The following is a 9,131-nucleotide window of genomic DNA, read 5'->3' on the forward strand; positions in this document are numbered from 1 at the left end:
TCGGCAGGCAGACTCTCAACCACTGCACCACCAGGGAAGCCCAACGTCTCATAATTTTTAAGTGTAACTTTGCTATGATTGTTTATATCTAAATATTTTATATTTTAATCTATCTTCTTTTACCTATGACCTATGTTTCTTTATTCCTAAATTTATGGGTATTTTCTAGCATATGTTATTATGATTTTTAAAAATGTATTATGAATCGTAGCTAAACGTTATTGGAGTTTAAGAATATGGCCTGTATGTTATCAGTGCTTTAAAAATGACCAATATGTAGTCATTTCTATTTTTTTTTCAAAACCCATGAGGGCATCATCTCTCCTGTGAAGTCTTTCCTGCCTGCTCTGCCCTAGGCAAGTGATTATACCTTACATTGTACCCCCCATTTTCCCAGGTATACTTCTAATACCATATTATCAAATTTTATCTGCAATTATTTATTTCAGTCTGCTTTTCCATGAGCCTATAAAGAATTTGAAGGCAAGGCCTATTGTTTATTCATTTTTATATCCCAAAGCATAGGACTCAGCTCTCTCAGTTGTTTGCAGGAATAGGGTCCTATAGGTTTCTATAGAAACTTTATAGAACTACCATGAATAAGGAGAATCAATTGTACATCCATATGTGTATGGATATATAGGTGTATATGTATATGCATATAAAATGTACAGTTGACTCTTGAACAGTGTTGGGGTTAAGGATGCCCACCGTTCACACAGTTGAATATCCAGATATAACTTTACAGCCAGCCCACTATATATGTGGTTCTGCATCTGCAGATTTATCCAACAACAGATTAAGCAGTACTGTAGAACATATTTAGTAAAAAAAAAAAAATCCATGTGTGTGTAATAATTTCTAAAAAATATTCTGTGTGGTCTTGAAAATAATGGATATATTGAATTTATATAATATATATAATTGTATATATCTAAACATATATACATATATATTAATATACACATCCATGCACATATATATATAAGTTGACATATATCATTTTATATAGAGATGTAAATAGATATATACATCAATTTATATATATCATTTTGCACACACATGTGAATTGTGTTTCTCATTGTGTTGTCTGCATGTTCTACAAGTTATTGTGAGGTAAGTCAAAATCACCCACAATGATTATGTATTTATTATTCCTTTGTTTGTCAATGTTTACTGTACATATTTTTTTACAATTTAAAAAGTTGTATCTTTTCTTCTATTCTAAGAGTTTCACATCTCTGAAAACAATATATGTCTAATAATTGGTAGCATATTGAAGTAATAATTAGCAACATTCTTTAAATTTTTTTATAATCTGTCACATATTGATTGATGTATACTACAATTTTTGTAATTTTTTTTACATCTTTATTGGAGTATAATTGCTTTACAATGGTGTGTTAATTTCTGCTTTATAACAAAGTTAATCAGTTATACATATACATATATTCCCATATCTCTTCCCTCTTGTGTCCCCCTCCCTCCCACCCTCCCTATCCCACCCCTCCAGGAGGTCACAAAGCACCAAGCTGATCTCCCTGTGCTATGCGGCTGCTTCCCACTAGCTATCTACCTTACACTTGGTAGTGTATATATGTCAATGACTCTCTCTCGCTTTGACACATCTTACCCTTCCCATTCCACATATCCTCAAGTACATTCTCTAGTATGTCTGTATCTTTATTCCTATCTTACATCTAGGTTCTTCATGACAATTTTTTCATAAATTCTATATATATGTGTTAGCATACAGTATTTGTCTTCCTTTTTCTGACTTACTTCACTCTGTATGACAGACTCTAGGTCTATCCACCTCATTACAAATAGTTCAATTTCATTTCTTTTTATGGCTCAGTAATATTCCATTGTATATATGTGCCACATCTTCTTTATCCATTCATCCAATGATGGACACTTAGGTTGTTTCCATCTCCATGCTATTGTAAATAGAGCTGCAATGAACATTTTGGTACATGACTCTTTTTGAATTATGGTTTTCTCAGGGTATGTGCCCAGTAGTGGGATTGCTGGGTCATAAGGTAGTTCTATTTTTAGTATTTTAAGGAACGTCCATACTGTTCTCCATAGTGGCTGTACCAATTCACATTCCCACTAGCAGTGCAACAGTGTTCCCTTTTCTACACACCCTCTCCAGCATTTATTGTTTCTAGAATTTTTGATGATGGGCATTCTGACTGGTGTGAGATGATATCTCATTGTAGTTTTGATTTGCATTTCTCTAATGATTAGTGAAGTTGAGCATTCTTTCATGTGTTTGTTGGCAGTGTGTATATCTTCTTTGGAGAAGTGTCTATTTAGGTCTTCTGCCCATTTTTGGATTGGCTTGTTTGTTTTATTGTTATTGAGCTGCATGAACTGCTTATAAATTTTGGAGATTAATCCTTTGTCAGTTGCTTCATTTGCAAATATTTTCTCCCATTCTGAGGGTTGTTTTTTGGGCTTGTTTATGGTTTCCTTTGCTGTGCAAAAGTTTTGAAATTTCATTAGGCCCCATTTGTTTAGTTTTGTTTTTATTTCCATTACTCTAGGAGGTGGGTCAAAAAGGATCTTGCTGTGATTTATGTCATAGAGTGTTCTGCCTATGTTTTCCTCTAAGAGTTTGATAGTTTCTGGCGTAACATTTAGGTCTTTAATCCATTTTGAATTTATTTTTGTGTATGGTGTTAGGGAGTGATCTAATCTCATATTTTTACATGTACCTGTCCAGTTTTCACAGCACCAGTTATTGAATAGGCTGTTCATTCTCCTCTGTACATTCCTGCCTCCTTTATCAAAGATAAGGTGACCATATGTGTGTGGGTTTATCTCTGGGCTTTCTATCCTCTTCCATTGATCTATCTTTCTGTTTTTGTGCCAGTACCATACTGCCTTGATTACTGTAGCTTTGTAGTATAGTTTGAAAATAGGGAGCCTGATTCCTCCAGCTCTATTTTTCATTCTCAAGATTGCTTTGGCTATTCGGGGTCTTTTGTGTTTCCATACAAATTGTGAATTTTTTTGTTCTAGTTCTGTGAAAAATGTCAGTGATAGTTTGATAGGGATTGCATTGAATCTGTAGATTGCTTTGCATAGTAGAGTCATTTTCACAGTGTTGATTCTTCCAATCCCAGAACATGGTATCTCTCCATCTATTTGTATCATCTTTAATTTCTTTCATCAGTGTCTTATAATTTTCTGCATACAGGTCTTTTGTCTCCTTAGGTTGGTTTATTCCTTGATATTTTATTGTTTTTGTTGCAATGGTAAATGGGAGTGTTTTCTTGATTTCACTTTCAGATTTTTCGTTATTATTGTATAGGAATGCCAGAGATTTCTGTGCATTAATTTTCTGTCCTGCTACTTTACCAAATTCATTGATTAGCTCTAGTAGTTTTCTGGTAGCATCTTTAGGATTCTCTATGTATAGTGTCATGTCATCTGCAAACAGTGACAGCTTTACCTCTTCTTTTCCGATTTGGATTCCTTTTATTTCCTTTTCTTCTCTGATTGCTGTGGCTAAAACTTCCAAAACTATGTTGAATAAGCGTGGTGAGAGTGGGCAACCTTGTCTTGTTCCTGATCTTAGTGGAAATGCTTTCAGTTTTTCACCATTGAAGATGATGTTGGCTGTGGGTTTGTCATATATGGCCTTTCTTATGTTGAGGAAAGTTCCCTGTATGCCTACTTTCTGCAGGGTTTTTATAATAAATGGATGTTGAATTTTGTCAAAAGCTTTCTCTGCATCTATTGAGATGATCATATGGTTTTTCTCCTTCAATTTGTTAGTACGGTGTATCACATTGATTGATTTGCGTATATTGAAGAATCCTTGCATTCCTGGAATAATTCCCACTTGATCATGGTGTATCATCCTTTAATGTGTTGTTGGATTCTGTTTGCTAGTATTTTGTTGAGTTTAATTCTTGATGTGATGAATTATTGTGTCATCACTGTGAACTGAAACTTCTATCAATATATAGTGATCTTTATGTGCCACAATGTTTTTATCTATTTATTTCTGGTATGACTATAGTTATGCCATATTACTGTTGATTAATATTTGTCTGGAATATATTTCTCCTTATGTTTTATTTGTGTATCTTATAAACAGCTTGTAATTAATCTTGAATTTTAGTCTGCTATTCTTTGCCTTTTAAATTACATGAAGTATTAAGTCAGGTTATATTTATTGTACTTACTGATATTTTTGGATTTTTATCCATTTTATTCTGTGTTAATTGTTTCACTTTTTCAGTTTTTTTTCTTTCTTTGTTTATTTTAGATTATTATACAGTTTTCTCTTGGCATTTTTCACTCTACTAGGAAGTTAAATTCTCTATTTCTTTCGTTGCTGTCTTAGAAAATTTTAAAGCTAGTCTTAACTTTAGAAAAATGAATCATTATTCTTTACCATCCACCTGAAAAATATAAGGGCTTCAGAACACTGTAATTTTATTCTCCACTATTGATATATTTGATTTTTTTCATGTGTGTTAGGTGTATCTCTTTTAAACACATAAGATGCTGTTATTGTTTTATACAATTAGTATTTGTTTTAATTTACTGACATATTTACAACTTCTTTCTTCCTCGTTCCTTATCGCTTTTCAGATGTTCTATCTGGGGTCATTTCACTTAGGCTTGAAGAACATTCTCTACACTTTTTTTGGTATGGGTCTATTGATGTCAAACTTTTTCAATTTTTGTTTGCTAAAAATTTATTGACTTTCAAAGATTCCATTGCCAGATATAAAATCCTGAGTTGATGGATTTTGTTTGTTTTATTTTGTTTTTGTTGTTGTTATTCTCTCAGCAAAACAAAGATACAAATCCACTGTTACCTGGCTTCCATGTTGGTATTGAAAAATTAGCTATCAGTGAAATTATAGTTTTTCTAAGAGTAACAGATACATAATTTTTGTTGCTTTCATATTTTTCTATTTCTTTTACTTGCTAACTGTTATGACTTGTATATTTTATTGTGTTTGTCCTCCTTTATATTCCTTCAGTTTTAATATACAAATTTATGTATTTTATCACTTTTGAAATTTCTTAGCTATTATATCTTTATATATTGATTCTGTACATTTTTTCTCTTCTATTATGGTACTCCAACTGGATCTGTTAGTCCTTCTTAATTTGTCTCTTAACCTTTACAAATTTTTTTAAAACTGTTTTTGTCTCTCTGTGTTGCACTCTTGACAATTTCTTCTCTTCTATCATCCTTGTCACTAATTCTCCCTTCAACTCTGGTCAATTTGCCACTAAACCTATTAGAGGTTTTTAATTCAATTATTTAATTTTTTTATTTCTAGAACTTACGCTTAAATTTTTTAAAACTTTGTTTATTTTAAAAATTCTCTCTTGCACTTTACTATATCATTTTCAGTCTTTAAAATTGTTTTTAAACATTATTAATTGTTGTATTATGTGTCCTATAATTCCACTATCTGAAATCTTGATAAATCTAAGTCTGTTGTCTATTGTTTCTGCTGGTTGTACAGATGGTATTTTTTTCTTTATGTGTTTTAGGATTTTTGAGTATGGAATTTTATTTCTTAGAACTTTATCTATGAGAATTATTTGAGCTTGTGATTACATTTTGTTTTGACTTCCATTCCATTTATCAGAAGTGATATTTTATGCAATTTCAAACTTTTAAAATTTATTAAGACTTTTTTTGTGGTTTAATATACTGTTGATCCTGGAGAACGCTCCATACGCACTTGAGAATATTGTGTATTCTGCTTTTGTTGGGTGAAGTGTCCTGTATACCTTTTTGTTATTCAATTGATCTGTAGTGTTGTTCAAGTCTTCTATTGCTTTAGTACTTTTCTGTCTGGTTCTATCCATTAGTGTAAGTGGGGGCATTGAAGCCTCCTTTTACTATTGTAGAGTTGTCTATTTCCCCCTTCAATTCTATCAATGTTTGCTTTGTTCTTTTGAGAGCTCTGATAGTTGTGCAAATATATTTATAATTATTGAATTTTCTTGATGAATTGACTCGTCTATCATTACATAATATCTTTCTTTATTTTTTGTAATAGTTTTTTTTTTTTTTTGTGGTACGTGGGCCTCTCACTGTTGTGGCCTCTCCCATTGCAGAGCACAGGCTCTGGACACGCAGGCTCTGCATGTGCAGGCTCAGTAGCCATGGCTCATGGTCCCAACCACTCCACGGCATGTGGGATCTTCCTGGACTGGGGCACGAACCCGCGTCCCCTGCATCGGCAGGCGGACTCTCAACCACTGCACCACAAGGGAAGCCCTGTAATAGTTTTTAACTTAAAGTCTATTTGCCTGATTTTAGTGTATCTATCCCTGCTCTCTTCTAGTTACTATTTTCATGGAATATATTTTTCCATCCTTTCATTACCAACATATGTCTCTAGATCTAAATTAAGTCTCTTGTAGATGGCACATAATTGAATTCTGTTTTTTAAAAAATTCATTCTGTCAATCTATGCCTTGTTGGGGGGTTTAATCCATTTAAATTTAAAGTAATTACTGATTGGGGTGGAATTACTGTAAGTGTAAATTTTTGTTTTTTCCATCACATTTCTTCCAATACTGCCTTCCTTACTGATTAGTTGATTGTTTTTGGTAGTGACATTTTTTATTCCCTTTTTATTTTTTTCTGTGTATACTCTACAGATATTTACTTTTGATTACCATGAGGATTACATACCACATCCTAATGCTATAATAATCTATTTTAAACTGATACCAACTAATCTTCAGTCATATATAAAAACTGTACTCCTTTAGTGCTCTAGCCTTCCTCATGTTGTTATTGATGTCAAAAATTACTCCTTTATATATTGTGTACCTCTTTATATAGATTTATAATTATTTTTCTTTCAAAAATGGCAGAAGAATAAAAAGTAGAGTTACAAACCAAAATTACAACTGTACTGATTTTTATATATGTCCGTGTATTTCCCTTTACAGATGAGCTTTATATTTTTGTATGGTTGAAGTTATTGTCTCTCATTTCAACTTGAATCATTCCCTATCACATCCACTATAGGGTAGATATAGTGATAATTAATTCTCTCCACTTTTTGTGTATCTGGGAATGTCTTAATTTCTCCTTCATTTTTGAAGGACAGATATGAAGGATATAGGATTTTAAAGCTGTAGATTTTAAGCAATTTATTTTTTCCTCTCAGTGCTTTAAATATATTATCCAAATACCTTCTGGACTGCACGTTTTTTTTTGAGGAATCTGTTGGTGATCTTATTGAGGATTCATTGGCCATTACAAGTCACTTTTCTATTGTTGCTTTCAAAATGTTCCCTTTGTCTTTTGATAGTTAAATTATAATGTATCTCAGTGTGAGTCTCTTTGTTTATCATACTTAGAGTTCATTGAGCATATTGGATTTGTAGATCCATGTATTTCCTCAAACTTGTGAAGTTTTCAGCCAGTTTTTTCTTTCAAAAATCTCTCTACCCCTTTCTCTACCTCTCCTTTTGGGACTCCCATAATATTTATCAGTTCCACTTGATTCTGTCCCATTAATCTGTGTTTACTTTTCTTTATTATTTTTCCTTTCTCCACTTCAGACTTGACTATTTCAATTATCCTATACTTATGTTCACTGACTCTCATCTGCCTGATCAAATCTGCTGTGGACCCTTCTGGTGAATTTATTATTTCAATTATTTCACACATTTCCTTCTGCAGTCTTTCACAGCCTGAGATCCAAATTATGCCAGCTTTCCCAGTCTGAGCTCCAAATCAGGGAAAACAGTAGCATAGCAAATTGTTCTGCTCTGCTCCTTCAGGACCATGCTGTGTTAGGGAAAGTGTAGAGCAAGGGCAAGTAAAACTGCCTTAATTTTTAAAATCATTTGGAATGTGGCCTTTTCATGATTAGGTTGTTTGATTTGTGGCTGTAGATTTTTGATTACCATAACTCCTATAAATTTATTTTAAACAATCTGGAGTTGTTATTTTAATGTTTCCATAGGGTATCAAGGACCTGGAGCTTTGTAGTCTATGATTTGGCTGATGTTACCTACAGTATTCATTCTCTGTCTTTTAGTGTATTTAGATCATTTTCATTTAATGTAATAATTGATAGATTAGGGTATAAATTTGAATTTTATATTTGTTTTTTGATTGCTTGCTATGTATTTTGCTTTTCTGTATTCATTTCATGCCTTCCTGTGGATTACATAAATATATTTAGAATTCCATTTAGATTTATTTTCACTGTTTTTGCTTATATCTTTTGTATTGCTTTTGAAGTAGTTGATCTAGGCATTACATTATGTATATATTTGTATATAAGTAATTTGTGTCATCTTTTTTCATTGTCATTCTTGCTTGTCATATATATGTATATATATGGCATAAGTATTTTATATGTATATATTTATGTATGTATATCTATATACTCAGAATCTAATGATACTGCCTTTTATCAGTTCTAGTGAAGTATACCTCTCTTTGTCTTCCCTGGTTATAATACAATTGTTTAAAATACATCCTCTACATACACTTAGAACCACACCAGATGGTCATAAAATTTTTGCTTTAACTGTCACACATTATATATAAAACTCAAGGAAAGTAAAGCTTATTATACATACTCTAATTTTTGCTGGCTCTGTTCTTTATTCCTTACTGATGTCCCAATTATCCTCATTTTATTATTTTCTTTCTTTCTAGATTAACTTCCTGTAGCTATTTTTCTGTCTAATCTGGTGAAAAATTATCTTAGTTCCTTCATCTAAGAATATCTTAATTTCCTCTCCTTTATTGAAAGATATTTTCAGTTGGAAAAGTATCTGGATTCTTTTCTTTTTGTACTTAAAATATTTCACACCACTTCCTTCTGTCTTCTCTGGTATCTGATAAGAAGTTTGTTGTCATACTATTGTTTTTCTCCATTTGGTAAGGTGTTATTTCTCACTATTTTCAATTGTGTTTCCTTTGTCTTTACTTTTTAGAAGTTTGATTTTGATGTGTCTTGGCATGGATTTCTTTGAGCTTGTTATGTTTGAGTTTTTTTAAGCTGCTTACATTTGTAGGTTTATGCCCTTTTCCAAGTGTTTGAAAATTTAAGCCATTATTTCTTTGAATAACTTTTCTATTTTCTCTCTACAGTAAGTCCCCT

The sequence above is a fragment of the Globicephala melas genome, chromosome X (assembly GCF_963455315.2).
Source record: "Globicephala melas chromosome X, mGloMel1.2, whole genome shotgun sequence".
NCBI lineage: Eukaryota > Metazoa > Chordata > Mammalia > Artiodactyla > Delphinidae > Globicephala > Globicephala melas.